Raw genomic sequence first — 17,734 nt, forward strand, 5'->3', positions numbered from 1 at the left:
GAAATCGATTTCAGGGGATAAGTGCTAAACAACAGTAGGTCTGACTCAGTCTAAATGGGGAGGAAGGGTCAGGGAGAACTTAAAAGAACTGTCATGTGAGCTGAAAATTGAAAGGTGGTGGGAGTTACTTAAATTATGATGCGGCTTAGGGCGCGAGGCATCCTAGAAGAGGAGACAGCCTTTGAGAAAACCCACAGCATGGCAATGGAGAAGAGGAGCCTTTTGGAAGGGCGAGGTGATGGATTGGGGGAGGCAGGTGAGAGAAGGTGGTCTAGGTGTAAGAAGAGAAACACCAGCACAGCTGGAGTGGGGCTGAATCAAGTGCCTCCAGGACATCCAAATGGACAAGTCAGCTAGAAAGCAGGAGTTCAGAGGAGGGTCTGGAAGATGTATACACACACACACACACACACATATATAGTCATGGACGTCATAAGCTTGGATGAGGTCAACTAAGGAAAAAATCATTGGATTGAATGAGGCAACTACTGCCACGTAACATACAAGCATGAAATGCTTGTGCTACAACCATGAAATGCTTGTGCTACAACCATGAAATGCTTGTGCTACAACCCTACACAAACTGTTGGAGCTTTCCCATCTGGGTCAGCAGGGGTCATCAGATGGAGGCTGAGCTCAGTGGGATGACTCTGATGATCTCAATTGGGTTTGTCTTGATATGTGGGGTTGGCAGGAGGTGGGTGGGTTGGGGCTAGCTCAGCTGGGGTGCCTGTGCTCCACAAGTACCTCTTCATTTAATTGGTGGGCTAACCAAAGTACATATGTCTCACTGTGGTGACAAAGGCACTCAGAACAAGCACTCTGTCATTTCTACTTCATCCTATTGGTCAGCAAATCACAGTGCCAAACCTAAATTTCAGAGGTAGAAAGATGTCCTTTGCTTCTTGACGGGGAGAAACTGCACAAGCCCTTGGCAGAAAGCATAGGTGCAGGAAACGGTAAAAGTCCCAAGCCCCTGCATGCACTTTGCACGAGCTTTCAGTTCCAGCCACCATACTTCCCATTCTTTCTATGAATCAAGTGTCATCACCTCATTGTGTATCTCAGGTCCATGAAGTCATATGTAATTGCTGTGTTAGGCTTGAATTCATGACTTGGGATCTACATCCCCCAGAGGCTCCTCTAGATCACACAACTCGGAACCAAATGACAAGTTTTAAGACGCCCCCATGCCCAGTATCTGTAGTGAGAAAGAGCTACATGGCTGCAGTTTTTTGAAAGAGAAGAATGGGGATAGAGCATTTGCAGTCCACGACAATTTTGCAGTGCAAAAGGACTGTTTCTTTTACTACCCTAGGGGAGGTTCTTTGAATTTTGTGACTTGAGGTGGCCCCCAGTCTATTGTTCTCTGAAACCGCCTTCCTTTTTCATGTGTTCATTACTCACTTTGGCAACTTCTGAAGGAGATGTCTGGACACTGCAATATCTTCAGCTGGTTACCTGCCTGGGGAAATAGGTGCCTCCAGAGATCATCCTCAACTTGACAGGATCTCAACTGTGATTTGTCAACATAGCTCTTCTAAACACTTTGTGCAATTTCTATGTAGTTGATTCCAACTTAATTCAGGTGCCAAAAGCCACACCCACAGAAGTTTAGAAAAAGATCCTTTCTCTCTGTTGGAATATTAGAAATCTGAAGCTTTCAGTCTGCAGAGAAAGTGCCTTGAGCAACTAAAAGCCCACTTGTCCAGCTCCAGATTCTACCTGACACAATTTAATCCTCCCAAGGGTCCTGACAAAAGCCTTCACTCACATTGTCTGGGCTTAGTGTGTTCCCTGAGGCCATGTCTGTCTGCAGCACCTGGGTCCACTTAGTCTCATGTCTTTACTTCAATGGTTATGTCTTATATAGGATCCTGGTCCATGTCTCAACCTCCCATGGGGTTTGCTTTGGAAATGAGGGCCACTAAGATTTTGGGGACAACCCTCCCATGTGGGGCTTGTTCCTCTGGGCATCGCGACACACACAGGTGCACAGACACATTGACAGCCCAGCTGGGAATCGGAAAGACAATGCATACTGGGGTGAGGAGGGGGAGTTGAGGGTGGAGACAGCTCTGCCATGGGGTAGGGTCATCCATTCCCTTGGCACCATGCTTGAGCCCATACTGGGGACAGGACACATCTGGCTGATGGGCAGGGAGTCTCCAAGTGCCCAATGGTGATTTAGATTTTCCTGATGTGCATACTTTAGAATTCTAAAAATATATAAATTGTATGTTAAATGCAGTAACCTTGCAGGGCAAAGAGTCATCTAAAACTACAGTGGCTTTTGCATGAGACCTGGAGTTGTCACTTTACCCAACAACCATTCACAGATGGCCACCTCTGGAACGCCCCTAAGCACCATTTCCTGAACCACTCCTTCAACTCTCTACCACACCAGAAAGTTTCTTCCCTTCCCTTTTTTTTTGTTTGCCTTTTAAAATTTTTTCATTTATATTTCTTCTTCTACATTTATTCAATGCCATATATATATTATATATATTTAATTTAATGATAACAAAACTTGAGAATTATCTTTATACATGTACAGTTCATGAGCATTAAGTACATCCACAGTACCATGTGCCCATCACCACACTCTAGCTGTGAAATATTTCATGTCCCCAAAATGGAAACCTGGACCAAAAGCACTCACTACCCATTATTTCTACTTCCAGCTTCTGACACTTCTAGTCTTTTCTGTCTCTGTTCCTTTAACTATTCTGGATTTTTTCCTGTAAATGGAATCATAGAATAGGTTCTCTTTTGTGTCTACCCACATATATTTTCAAAGGATTCATTAATTTTTGTTTTTGTTTTAATTGGAAATATTGTTTTTGTTTTTAAAATGAAATCCCAGATTCATTCAAGATTAGATGTAGAAAATGAAGACCTTTTAGTCAATATGTGTATCATCTAAGGCTAGACATCACTGTTCCATGTATGACACCAGATCCAGATGACAGACAGGAAGTGGCTGGTTCTTCCTGTGGCCAGGACAAAATCAAGAAAAATGCTGGAAGCTGGAAAAACTAACTGCAAACCACAAAGCTCCCTTCAAACCCAAAGCTGGAGAAAGTTTTAACATTCTTGTAGCGCAACAAAACTCTCAACAGTCAATGTTTTAAAAATGATACAGAGCAAACACATGCAATTCCAACAAGAAACACATATGGCCCGTACAGGTCAGAGATGTCAGACCTGCCCGGTAGGGACATGCAAATGTTAGCACTACGGTGAGAGCATTGTCACCATCAGACTGGCCAGGTTCTAGTCTGGAGGTGACCAGCCATGGGGACAAGGTGAGGAAGCAGAGGTCTGAGAGGATCCTCCAGGGAGAAGAGAGAAAAGCCCTTCCTGTCAGTGAAGACAGTGCCCAGGACTCATTCAAGTTCTTTGTAAACACACCTCCACTTGGCAGTGCTCATCCTAGGAGTTTATCCCACATGAATTCCTGCACCAGTTTTCAGAGGTGTATCTGCAAGACTGTTCATTACAGCAGTGGTTGAAATAGCAGGGACCTGGAAAGCACACTAATGTTCTCAGAGAGGGACTGGGATCCATCAGCCCTGATCCACATGCCAAGGTCAGTGTAGGAGCCGTATGTGCTGACAGGTAAGTCTTCAGAGTCCTGGTGCATGAGACATGTGTGGACCAAGTCTGCATTCAGGATCCCATCTCTAAGACAACAGATATATGATAGCAACAGGTAGACATGCATATAGGAAAAAGAATCTGCATTTGAGAGGCAGAAGGAGAGACAGAGCCTGAGCATCATGGACCGAACCCTTATTTATGATGGTCACCTATTGGGGCGGGATCTGCAAATCACTTATCTTCTTGTTTAGGTGATGTTTAGATTTTCCTGATGTGCATACTTTAGAATTCTAAAAATATTTAAATTGTATGTTAAATATTATATACATTTATCACTCATCAGTGGGGGTAAGTATATTATTTGCTTCATTTTTTAAACTATTTATTACAAGGACCATAATGATTAAGTAGAGAAAATAGTGAATTCTAATGGAATTAAGAACTAAGTAAACCACAAAGTCCTTCCACTTGAGTGCCATAACAGGTGGTGTCACCTTTCTCATCATTTCCCTTTCTGTTCCTTGTGTGTGTACCAGTGCTCTTGTGTACACATGTGCATGTGTGAGTGTTGGTGCATGTTCAGATGTGTGCATGTGTGCACAAATGTATGTGCTCGTACATGCATGCGTGCATGTGTGTGTGTACCCAAGTGTATGTTTGCGTGTGCACTTGTACATGTCAGTGGGGAGGATTCTGGAATCTGATTCCCTTGGGAGGAACACCGTCAGTCCACCTTCTTCCTCTTTCTCATTTTCATGGCTGGACAGCAAAATTTTTGAAGCACCCTGCTGCAGAACATGGGTCATTTTTGTCCTTGTGCTGCAGGGAACATCTGAATCCATAGCCTTTATTTAGATAGGGTCCCTAGAAAAGAAGATTCTGCATCATAATGAAAGCACAATTTGAATGTGTTGATCAGTTTCCTAAATATGAGGTCTTCTTGTCCACTTTGAGCCTTGTTTGGGGGAGCAGGGTGCTGAGACCCTGGGACTGAGATTGGGAAGAATGGGAAGAAAAAGATCTCAAAGTAGAGATGATTAAGGGATCTGGACATGACTTTCCCAGCTGGATGGCCACACCCCAAACACAACCCTGCCATCCTACCTTCATGTCTCACTTGAGATCATCCGCCTGGCACTGCCATCCAGGAAAAAGATAGAGAGGACCTGCACACTCCTGCTTGCTCCTGCTCCCTCCAAGCAGAGTCATTTTCCTCTGTCAGGAAACTACATCGAGGGCAGCTCAGTGCATCACAGGGACCACCGTGAACAAGGTCCATTGTGGTGAAGGTCTCAGTTGCAGCACTGGGATCCACTTGAGGTTGTCTGAGGAGCCTAAAAAAACACAGAGGGGGCTCAGAAAAGCTGCTAGGGCTCAGAGCATGAAGCTGGGGGCTATGGAGATGGACCTAGTACCCAAACGACATCTAAGTCTCCACTGGGAGTGATCTATGCCCCAGGCCCTGTGCCAGCTGCCATCCCATATGGCCAGCACATCCAGTTTCTGTGAGGGAGGGGTCTATGCCTGTGGGCACCGGGGAGACAGACAGTCCACATCTCCCTCAGAGTCACTTGATCTGAGGCTGTCAGGTAAGGCCATGCTCAGCAACCTGCCACTTGTCTGCACAGAAATGGAGCCCCAAGCAGAGAATATCAGTCCTCTATGGGACAACATGCTAGGCTCTACCTGGAGGAAGAAAGAGAAGTCCCTGATTGCAGGGGGAGCAGGACAGAGGGGAGAGGATGGAGAAATTTGGAAATGGCCATCTTGGGCTGAGGGCAGTGCCTTTTATTTCTTTCAATTACAGTTGACATGTGATAGTATATTAGTTTCAGGTTAAAGCACAGTGATTAGACATTTCTATAACTTATGAGATGATTCCCCCCAATAAGTCTAGTACCCATCTGGCATCATACATAGTTATTGCAGTATTACTGATGATATTCTCCATGTTGTACTTTACATCCCCTTGACTATTTTGTAACTGCCAATTTGTACATTTTAATTCTTTCACTTTTTCACCCAGCCACCCAACCCTCCTCTCATTTAGCAACCATCAATTTGTTTTCTGTATCTCTCAGTTTGTTTCTGTTTTATTTTTGTTTGTTTGTTTTTAGGATGCCACATATAAGTAAAATCTTACGGGATTTCTCTTTCAGTCTGAATTATTTCACTTAGTATGACATCCTCTAGGTCCATCCATGTTGTCAAAAATGGCAAGATTTCATTCTTTTTTATAGCTGAGTAATATTCCATTGTATATATCTACCATTTCTTTATTTAATCATCTATCAGTGAATGCTTAGGTTGCTTCTAGATATTGGATACTGTAAATAATGCTGCAGCAAACATAGGAATGCATGTATTTTTTCAAATTAGTGTTTGGGATTTCTTCTTATAAATATACAGAAGTGAATTTGCTGGGTCATAAGTAGTTCTATTATTAATTTTTTGAAAACCTCTATACTGTTTCCCATAGTAGCTGCACCAATTCACAATACTACCTACATGCACGAGGGGTTGCTTTTCTCCACATCCTAACACTTGTTTGTTGATTTACTGATGATGTCAGTCTGACAGGTGTGAGGTGACATCTCATGGTGGTTTTGAGTTGAAATTCCCTGATGATTAGTGACTATGAGCATCTTTCACATGCTTATTGGCCACCATTATGCCCTCTTAAAAATATTTATTCAGGTCCTCAGCCCACTATTTAAAATGTTTGAGGGTTTTTTTGGTCTTAAGTTGTATGAATTCCTAAGTTTGTTTTGATTATTAACCCATTATTGGGTTTGTCTTTGGCAAGTATTCTGTCCCATTCAGTAGATTGCCTTTTCATTTTATTTATGTTTTCATTCATTGTACAAAAATTTTTAATTTGATGTAGTCCCATTTGTTTATTTTCCTTTTGTTTTCCTTGTTTGAGGAAACTAATCCAAAAAGTATTGCTAAAATCAATACCTTTGCAACAAAAAGAATAAAATATCTAGGAGTAAACCAAATAAAACATGAGAAGGACCTATACCCTGAAAACTATAAGACATTATTAAAATAAATTGAAGACTACACACAGAAATGGAAAGATATTCTGGGTTCATGGATTGGAAGAATCAGTATAGTTAAAATGATCTTATTACTTAAAGCAGTATATAGATTTAAGGCAATCCTCATCAAAAAGCCAATGGATTTTTTTTTAAATAAAATGAATAATTATCAGATTTACATAGAAACACAATGGACTCCAAAATGGCCAAAATAATCCTGAGAAAAAAGAACAAGTCCAGAGGTATCACTCTGCCAAACTTCAGATTATACTAAAAAGTGACAATAATCAAAACAGAATGTTATTGGCAGAAAAACAGATATACAGATCAATGGAACAAAACCGAGAATCCAGAAATAAACCTTTATATACATAGTCAAATAATTTTGAACAAAGGAGCCAAAAACATATCATGGAGAAAGGAAAGCCTCTTCAATAAGTAGTGCTGGGGAAATTGGAAAACCACATTTAAAAGAAAAACTAGACTGCTATCTGTCACCATACACCAAAGTTAACTCATAATGGATCAAAGACCTGAATATAAGACCTGAAACAATAAACTGCGTAGAAGAAAACATAGATACCAAACTCATGGACCTTGGGTTTAAACAGGGTTTTATGAATGACTTTGAAGTCAAGGAAAGTAAAACCAAAAATAAATGAATGGAACTATATAAACATTCTTGTGAATTATATAAAGCATTATTATTAATATTCTTTAATACCTTATCTGTGTATATCTCCATGCCATGTGATTTAGTACTCTGTAGAGGACACATAAAAGTTATATAAAATTATATAACAGTTTCTTATAATAAACAACATAAACAACATTAGGATAAGGCTATGTTGTATTTTAAGGTATTCTGACAATTTATTTTATATCAAATAATGATGTAGTTCTGTGTGGTGTGTGTTTTTGTGATATCATGATTAATATTTGAATATTACATTGATTTTAGGTCTTAGTGTGGTATTTCAGCAAATACCAGATCAAGATTTGATGAGCATATCTTACAAAAATGTAAATATATTTTTATCTTTGTACATTATTTCTGCTATTTGAAACAAATTAATAATTCTCATGCTTAATCCCATCAATGATTTTCCACTGGTATAAGAATAAAGTCCATAGTTAGAAATCTTCCTGAGCAACCTTGTGAAAACTTTCCAGTTTTATTACCTGTCACTCACCTGTCTCTTTATCATATCCACTGTCATGCTCCCACTCTGAATAGATAGCCCTTATTCATATGCTTTTAATCATTTAGACCTCGATTTACATGCCACTTCCTCAAAGAAGCCTTCCATTACTCCTTGATAAGTTATGTTTCTTTTATTATCCCAGACCATCCTGGTCTTTTTCTTCATGGCATATTTCTAATTCTAATGAAAATTTTTAACAATCTATTTCTCCTATTAGATTATAAAGGCAGGTAAAGTAATGACTTTTTCAGTTCTTCCTAATTTCTATTTGTGCTACTATTGTGTACTCAATATCTTGCATTGCTGGTTCTGAGAAGCTGGGTGCCATGTTGGGGTCAGAAACCAGTGAGAGGCTTCCAGGAGGTAAGGGCAGCCTCAGCTATCTGCAAGCAAGGAAACTGGGGATTCAGTCCTGCAATCCAAGGAACTGAATTCTGACACCTGACTGAGCAAGGAAATGGATTCTGCCCTACAGTGGACAGAAAGGGATGCAACCCTGCTGACCATTGATGTTAGCCTGGTGACACCAGTGGTGAAATTCTGACTTGCAGGACTGTAAGATAATACCTTTCTATGCTGTTTTTTAAAGTGTCCGCCAGTTCAAAATCCACTGAGGATGTAATGTGCAACAGGATGTGTCCGCCAGGTAAAAGGGAGGTTTTCCAAACCATAATTCAAAATCCACTGAGGATGTAATGTGCAACAGGATGACTAGTTGACACTGCTGTTTGGTATACTTGAGAGTTGCTGAGAGTAGATTCTAAAAGTTCTCATGGCAAGAAAAAGAAACTCATAATTTTCATTGTTTCTTGTATCTTTATGAGATGATGGACATTAAATAAATTTATTATGTTAATTGTTTTGCAATAGATTTAAGTCAGGTCATTATGCTATATACTTTAAACTTAGAAATTTTTGTCTGTCAATTATATCTCAGTAAAATAGAACAAAAAATAAGTAAGTAAAATTTGAATTTTAAATATTTTTTAAAATCCAAAGGCCAGAATGGCCCTGTTTCCTGATAAACTGGCAAAGCAACAGAGGCTGTAGGCTCGTAGAATGAGGAAGGAAACATGAATTCCAGAAATGGACCCCTAAAAATTAATGCCTGAGGATGCTTTAAAAATATAAAAACAAAAGTAAGCCAGAAGTTGCTCTAAGAGGGAAAGTCAGAGAAGAGCTTTTTACGCCATCACCCCAGGATGACACCACAAACTCCGCCTTTTCCTTAGGACTTGACTTCCTCCTGAGAACTTGTGAGATCAACATTAGCAACCACCGGTGGAAGCCACCTGGGCCATGGGTGTGGCTGGTCATGGCTGTAGGGGCAGTGGAAAACATGACAGAGATGAAAGTCAATTAAAAGTCAATTAAAAAATACCATTCCATCATGAAAACAAATACAATGTTTTTGAGATTTTTTGATATTCTATGTTCTTTGATCTTTTTATTGTTGTCCTGCCCCACGAAGGGTGTCACACTTTTGCTGCCTTAATGCTTCAGAACTCCTTGTCATTGAGCTGAGATGACATTTTGCTATCCACAATCCTGCAGGTGGTGGTCATCTAGATAGACTGCATGGAGTGCAGTCCAGGGTGTCACCAAAAAGGAAGTCCTCTCCTTCTTCCCACAGATGGTGATAGGTGGTAACCTCAGCATCCAGCTTGAACTTAATGTTCAGCTGGTCTCATACTCCCGGGTCTGGCACTGCCTCTCTGCCTGGGTCTGGGCCAGCTCTGATACCAGGTGCGAAGGATTCTGTGGAACTGTCCAACCTGCATGGCATAGTGTGCCTCCACCTCCAAGCTGGCCTTCAGATTTTTCAGCAGGTCCAGGTTGAACTCCAAGGACTGGACTGTATGTCTTAGTCCATTGAGTGTCATCTCAGTAGCTGTGACATGACTCCTGTGCTGCTCTCCTCAATCTGCTGGGACAAGTATTCGTCTAGTTTCTCTCGTTTCTTCTGAGCCAGGTCCTCATACTGGGTCTAAATGTCTGCCATGATCTTGCTGAGGTTCTGAGGTTAGAGGGCATCCAACTCCATAGTCAACCCAGAAATGCAGTCTCTTCCCATAGGCCATTTACTTCCTGCTCATGGTTCTTCAAGAAGAGCAGCTCCTCCTTGAGAGCCAAGATCTCCATCTCCAGAGGCACATGAATAATACAGGTGTCATCAATGACCTTTTAGAGCTCACTGAAGTCACTCTGCACAGACTGGCACATGGCCAGCTCTGTCTCACACTTGATTCTGAAGTCATCAGCAGCAAAATGGACACTGTCAATCTGCAAGACGATGAAAGAATTTGCCAAGATCTGAGCCCTCAGGTCTTTGAAGGTCTTGACATAATGTCCCCAGTCTCTGACATGGGGTCTCTTCTTCTCCAGGTGTTCCCAGAGTTTGTTCTCCAGTTTGCAATTGTGAACCTTCAGCCTCCTCGCCCTCTCCAGGTAGGGCAGGCAGTCATTCAGGCACTGTACAGTCTCCTCCTTGGCCAGATCTTGCCTATGTGCACAGACCAGGGGCCATCACCGCAGCCAAGACTCTGGACCCACAGCCACCCCAGACATTGGTGGCGTATGACACAAAGATCTGGGAACCAAGCCTCTCACACCTGCCTACACACTGTCTGCACTGTTGGCTGGCCAGACTCAGCGCCTAGGTGACTGCACAGAGCCCAGAATCCAGCAGCTGGAGAAGCTGGAGTGGGTGCTGAACCTCATATTGTTTGAGGAGGAAGGAAAGTGTCCAAGACTCGGTGTACTGCTGCCTTTCCAGTTTTATTGAAATATAACTGACACAAAACATTGTATTATTTTAACATAATGATTTGATATATATGTATATTTTGCACGCTGTCACAATAAGATACACTTTGATATACACTACAACATGCATGGAACTTGAAAGCATTATGCATAGTGAAATACACCAGACAAAGAAGGACAAACACTATGTGGTTCCCCATACATCAGGTACCTAGAGTAGACAAACTCACAGAGGCAGAAAGTGAAATAAAGGTCATCAGGAGCTGGGGGAGGGGAGAGGGGGAGTTAGTATTAATGAGCAGAGAGTTTATGTTGGGCATGATGTAAAAGTCTGTGGTATAGTAGTGAGGGTAACACAACACTGTGACTATCTTAATGTCACTGAATTCTACATCTAAAAATGACAGAAACGATCAATATTCTATTATGTATATTCTACCACAATGAAACCTCATTGCTAGAAGAAACACTGATGAACAAACGTGCACACTCAACAAGGGTCACGGGGTATCACTCCCCTACCCTTCCCCTCCAGTCCCCAGGATTAGAGGAATACAACCTATGGTAACTGCTTCTTCTTGGTGCTACCTTTAAAAATAAGTATGTGAAGGGAGAATCCTAACTGAGGAGGTGCTTGGTGGGTGGCAGAAAACAAACATTCAGGAGTGATGGCTCTGTGGGACCCAGGAGTTCCTTCTTGAGTCCATACTCCTTCATCACCAGGCTCGCACAATATGTGAGCCAGTCCTACCCTAATGCAAACTGCCAGTTTAGTGCCAGATGCCCTCTGAATAACTAGACAGCCAAAGAGTACAGCTGTCTCAAAAAAAAGATAGCAGCATAGACCAGAGAGAGAGTGAGATGGGCAACATACATCATCTGAAGCAGAAGTGTTAGAGGGATACACAAAGCCTTTAAACACAAAGAGTATGCTTAATGAAATAAGATACTATTTTCGCAATAGGACATGAGAACAAAAATATTTTTTAAATAAGTGAAAATATTAGGTATTAAAAACATAATAGTGGAGAAAGATCGCAGTAGATAGAGGAAGCACTAGTAGAGATAGAACTGAAGAGACAACTGGTCCTCTGGAATAGCAGAGGAAGAACCTGTCTCAGAACAAAACAGGAAAAAGTAATGAGTTAAAAAATACTAAAAATAATAGAAAGAGATTAGAACAGAGATAGAGAAGTGTTGATATCTAGATGATAACAGATTCAAGAAAGGAAAAGAAGAAGGAGCAGAACAAATCTCTCAGGACAAATAGAAAGATAAACTTCCCAGAATCAAGCAGGATGGATGGTCGGGAATTGAAGTCATGGGGAGCCGCAGAGGAGACATGGGGAAAAACACCTTACTTAGATACAGTATAGGAACATTTAAGCAGCTCAAAGACAAAGAGACGATCCTAAAAGATTCCAAACAAAAAGAGCAGTTCACCTCCTACTGAACAGGAACCGGACTGACATCAGAACTTTTGATGGCAACACCGAGTGATATATAAAGCAAGTAAAAGAGATTTTGATGTACTGAAGTAAAAGAATCTTGAACCTAGATGTCCATACCTAACCAATTTTTCATTCAAATATGAGAGGGTAAGAAAAAATCATCTCAGGCACACAGTCCACAGAGGTTTTCTCATAGAATGACTCCCAGCTGGAAACAAGTCTGATTTTCTAACCAACATGCAAAATCCAAAAGCACTGAAGGAAGAGGCTTTATATAAAAAGTACAAATTGCATGGTAAAAACACCACAAAGTAAAAGGATGAATGAGAAAATATTTCCAACTTATAATACAATGGATTACTATGCTTAACAATGGAGAACTTCTAAATATTGAAAAAAGAAAAAAACCCAACAATCCAATAGAGAATTGGACAAAATGTAATTGATCATACAGAAAAAAAGGAAAATGCCGTTTACATCTATGAAGAAAGCTGAACATAGCTTATATTAAGAGATGTTCAAATTAAAACTATACTGAGATATAGTCTCTCAGCCTTCAGAGGTAATAAAATCATAAAAATCAAACTACACACTCTTTGGTAAGGTTATGGTGAGATGCACTCTTATATTCTGTGACTAGGTATGCAACGCAGTACAACACTAGAGAACAGAAACTGACTCTCTAACAAGGTGATAAATACATTTCTCCTAATAGAAAAAATGCATCGCACATACATATATGCCCCAGAAGTTAGACTCTCTAGTTTCAGAAAGCCACAATGGAAAGAATTTATATGAGAAATAATAAATCAATAATGCTATCACACTTTCTCAGAAACTAATAGAACTACAGAAAGTAAGAACTGCATGAATAATTTAACACATCTATTTCAAAAGCTATCTATGACACTAGCCACTTGTGTCTGTGAGCCCTTGAAATGTGGCTACTATTACTGGGAAACTGAACGTTTAATTTTCTTTCATTTTAATTCATTTATATTTAATTGAACACTGATACACGATTCCATTATTGGAAAACTTTTTTGATATTAAGTTCAGCATTAGTTAGATTTATTCAGTTGTGAGATCTTTATATTTTTCTTTAATCAAATAAAATTCATTACTTTTTATGTACAGATCTGTGCATATTGACAAATGTATACAGCTCTGTAACCAACACCACAGCAGAGATACAAGACAGTTCTTACTCCCACCAAAAATGTCCCTTGTACTCCTCCCTTTTAGCTAAACCGTTGTTTCACCAGGAAACTATGTATCTGTTCTCTGTCCCCACAGTTTTACCTTTTCCAGATGTTCCATAAATGGATCATAAGTATGTAACGTGTGGATGTACCTATTAGAAAATATTTGCAGATATTTGAAGCAACCTGGGTATAGGACTCTACTTTTTCTAATGTAAATTTTTTGAAATGTACAAACACATAGTTTTGTAATATGTAAATTAATTACTTGTTCACACTAGCACAAACATCACAAAATTAAATTAAATAAGATATCATACACAATGGCAAATATATATGTATATATTTTAAAATCATGTATAAATTAACTTAACCAGTATATAAAAGACCCCTACAGAGAAAATTCAAACACTCTAATTTTAAAGGATATAAAAGACCTCTCCAGGGCCCTCAAATTCATCTACCAAATTCAGGGCATTCCATTACAATTTCAATTAAATTGATTACAAATCTTGATAAAGTTACTCTGAAATATTCTGATTCTAGAAATGGCAGACTGGTTTATTCAAATGAAGCTTCCCACCAGTAAAATATTACAATGCATCTCAAGATGTCTCTGAGATCTTAAAAACGGGTAAGAGAATCTGGTTCAAACTAAGAAGGAGTTACAACAGTCCAATTGTGATTTGGGTGGGATGAGGTCTCAGAGTCTCAGGGATGCAGCGAGTGGATCACCCCTGACTAATGCAGATTCAGATTTGGTCAGGTGCAGAGGGGGCTCAACAAAGGCAAGATTGAGCCCGCTGTGGTGACTGTACAGGATAGCTCAGCAAAGGGACAATGAAAGGTGGCTGTCCCTCCAGCCTTTGTCCTATAGCTACACAACTTAGTCTTTCCCTGTACATCTCTGGCACCTCCCAAGAACCCTCCACAGGAACCCAGGGTGAGTGATTGAGAGACAGCAATGCTGTGTGTGGGCCCTTTAAGGGGCCACCTGAATATCTAGCTTCTTTCCATTTCACTTAGATGGATGGAATCCTGATTTTCACAGCCAGATTTTGTGGGGATTCCTCTTCCTGGCACTGGAACAGTGCACTGAAGTGTTGGGGTGTGGAGTAGAGCTGCTAACTCCTCGAGGGGGACCTCTGCAGATGAGATACCCCTCCCCATGCTCACCCACTGCAAACAGATGTAGGGCCATCCAATTTCTCATCTTTTTCTTTCCTTCCAGCCTCCATGTGGCCTCTTCTTTATATCTTCTTTATAGGAGTTATAATCAGGTAGTCTTCCAGTGTTTTCCCAGCCTGACTATTCTATATTTTAGTTGTAAATTTAACATGGTCATAGGAAGAAGCAACCAGTGTTTACTTACCTTGACATCTTGTCCAGAGGCTCTATGCAAATACGTCCCTGTGATTTTTATAACCAGCATTCAATAATCAACTTTTAGTGTTTCCACCACTGAAAACCTGGTGGTTTCAGACATGACTTTTGAAAACTTTGTGCAATGACTTCTCTACCTATATACTACACTACCAGCATCCTATCATGTCCCAAATGTCATGTTGTCTCTTAGTCTTCAGACTGCTGCTTCAAAGAAACTGCTGATGACTCTGACCCTGCGGGTTTGCTATTCAGGGAAATCCAATGTGCCTGTCTCTGGTTCTGACACAATATCACCCAATTGTCCTCCTCCCACCTCCCCCACCCCCCACACGCACTGTGTCCCTCCACCGGCCAGTTGTCTTTAAGTCTCACCTATCTGATCTTGTGACTTGTAGAAAAATCAATTGAGTAACCTGACTCAACACCTGGCTGCTCATCTGTTCCAGTCTGGTAAGCCTTGAGCTGTGCTTACCAGAAAAGATCTCCTGGACCATGTCATCTTCTCAGAGACCTCTTGGGCTGCTTGTCACACCGAAATGTGAACAAAAACATAATTGGGTGGGCAGAAGTCTTTAGAGAAGTCTAAAAGATGGGACATGTAGCTGCCATCTACACAGGGGCCAGGATTATGGAGGCTCTTACTGCTTGGGGTTTTATTAGGTTGTACCTTCCGGTGGATTCTGACGTGGCTATTATCATTCCAGCTTTTGAGATAAAAGGTCAGCTAACAGGAGCACAACAGTCTGTTCAATCCTATGCTCGTTCTCTTAACCACTGCTCTGTGTTTAAAGCATTGCACAGCCCATGCTCACCTGCTGCTGTTAATTCCCAGGTGCCATTACTCCTGTGCCCTCCAAGAGGGCGTGTCACCTTCCATGAGGCCCTGAGATTGGTGTGGGGGGAGCTGAGCCCAGAGCACATGTGTGAGGGAAGCCTTGGACCAGCCAGAGCACTAGCACTAGGTTCCCAACAACGCAGCCACACTGCCCCTGCCCCAGACAAACATGTGCCGTATAGAAGGCAAGTACAGAGTGTTCCATCACACTGGCAGTGGGAAACGAAGGAAAAAGGAACAAAAGGCTACTGAGAAAATCCATGTTCTCAGACAAATGTCTGCTGGAAAAAGGCCTGGAAATCTGTCTAGACCTTTTGTGTCACAATAATCAAGCAGGTGGTTTATGAACCATTAAGCTAACTATGCTCATCAATGACATTTTAGGTTTTGTTGAAATTTATTATAAGCTGGCCCATCTTTTATAACAATCCTATAATGGGACAGCCATCATGTTTACAGCTTCAGAAAGAGAGGTCCCAAGTGGCGTGTCCTATACTTTCTCAAGTAATATTTATTTTTTCTTTCATTATTCCATGAAGACAACACTGCAGACAGACTGGAGGGCCCATCCAGAAAGCAGCAAGAAAGTGGAGGGGTACTGGAAGGAGTTTTCCAGAAAAAGAAACAACAGATGCTCCTATGACATAAGAGCTGGATATGTTTGAGCATACAGGAGGGCTCCTGACACTGTTATCAAAAAGATCTGCAATAATAAATTTTGAGAAATAAAAGGTATTAGTATAAATATTAAGAAATGAATTGTGGCATGGTTTTAAGTAAAAATGGCATATAAGGAAAAGAGTATGTGGTCTGAACACTGGGATGGGTTCCTTTCTACTAGCTCAGAGTATGCTCCTGCAGGGAGGAGATGCTATCCTGGCCCCTAAACACACTCCTCACACACACAACAGAGAACAAGGGAAATTTCATTGTGGTTACAGAACAAAAGGTGTATCTCCTCAGCTTCACAACATCAAAGTAGCCACCTGATAGGTGAAGAAGAGGGAGGGAGAGGCAGAGGGACCTGCAGGGCACTAAGCACATGTTACAGTGTCACAAAAGCACAGGATGAGGAACAGGCCTGTGCATGTGAAAGTCACACAGTTGTAACTTAAAGGCCACCTACAGACCAGCTCCCCTGCTCTTATCCCTATGGGATGCGGCCACCTTGGCTGAGTTCTCTCTTCACGGGAGGGACCAGCAGTGCTGTGCTGTTGCCCTGTGTTCACTTCCGTCTTGTTTTCAGTGGCTCTCTGTCCTGGGCCACTCTCCTCATGTGTTAGTCTCTTCTCTATTTCTCTTGTAATGTAGTACTCTACAACAGCTTTTCTTTGTGAAATTTATGTGTCACAGTGATCTCAGGCAGTGTTATAAATATTGGTTTGAAATGCCAGCCAGAAAACTACTGACTTAAGAAATTATTTCCTAAAAAATATCATTTGAGGGGGGAAAAATGGTGTAGATGATAGAGGCTCTGTTCATCGCTCTGGTGACCAAATCAAAGTTGTGATGGAAACAAGGAGCAGCGGCAAGGAAAAATCGCCTGGGATCTAGATGAACAAGCCACACAACTATGGAGAAATCTAAGAAAGCACCCTACAATGGCAGAAGGTAGGATGGGGCGAGGTCACGGGGCTGCCCGGTCCCGAGCAGCTGAGTGAGACGGAGGCTGCAGCAGCGGCGGAGGCAGATGATTCTTAAAGGGGCCGCATCCACGAGCAGATTTTCGAAGTGACGGACCAGCTCGCTCTGAGCACCAGTGCCGATTCGGCTGTGTGCAGGGGGCACCAGGGACTTACAGGGAGACATTGTTGGAATGAGGGCCAAGGCAAGACTCGTTGGTATAGAAGTGCTGGCGGTATCCATTGTTCCCTGTTGACACCCCCCTGCCACCAGTGCACCAGACACAGCTCCGCCATAGCTGTGATGTCATCTAACTGAATAACAAAGGTCGCTCTGCCCAGAGGATTCTCTGAAACCTTGCCTACCCCAACTCGAGCTTTACCCAAACCACATCCAGGTGTATCCTCAGCAAGTCAGGTGTTCCTTGCTGAGACTCACACTGGTGGAGGCAGCTGGCCTTGCTTTCTGGTGTGGCCTTTTGAGGCAACTATAAGCGCAACATCTGTGGGTTGCTTGCTGAATCTTAACAGGTGGCCCTGGACGGGTAGAGGCCTGCAGCTAAACCTCTCTCAGGACTGTGCCATCGGATACCACAAATCCACACTAATAAGACCAGGAG

The 17,734-nt window shown here is 41.6% G+C and overlaps 1 pseudogene; it reads right to left on the bottom strand.

The window, feature by feature from the left end:
* Positions 1-9,351: 9,351 nt before the first annotated feature.
* Positions 9,352-10,573, bottom strand: LOC102886536 (annotated as a pseudogene).
* Between the last annotated feature and the right edge of the window lie 7,161 nt (positions 10,574-17,734).

The sequence above is a fragment of the Pteropus alecto genome, unplaced genomic scaffold (assembly GCF_000325575.1).
Source record: "Pteropus alecto unplaced genomic scaffold, ASM32557v1 scaffold78, whole genome shotgun sequence".
In the NCBI taxonomy this organism is placed as follows: Eukaryota; Metazoa; Chordata; class Mammalia; order Chiroptera; family Pteropodidae; genus Pteropus; species Pteropus alecto.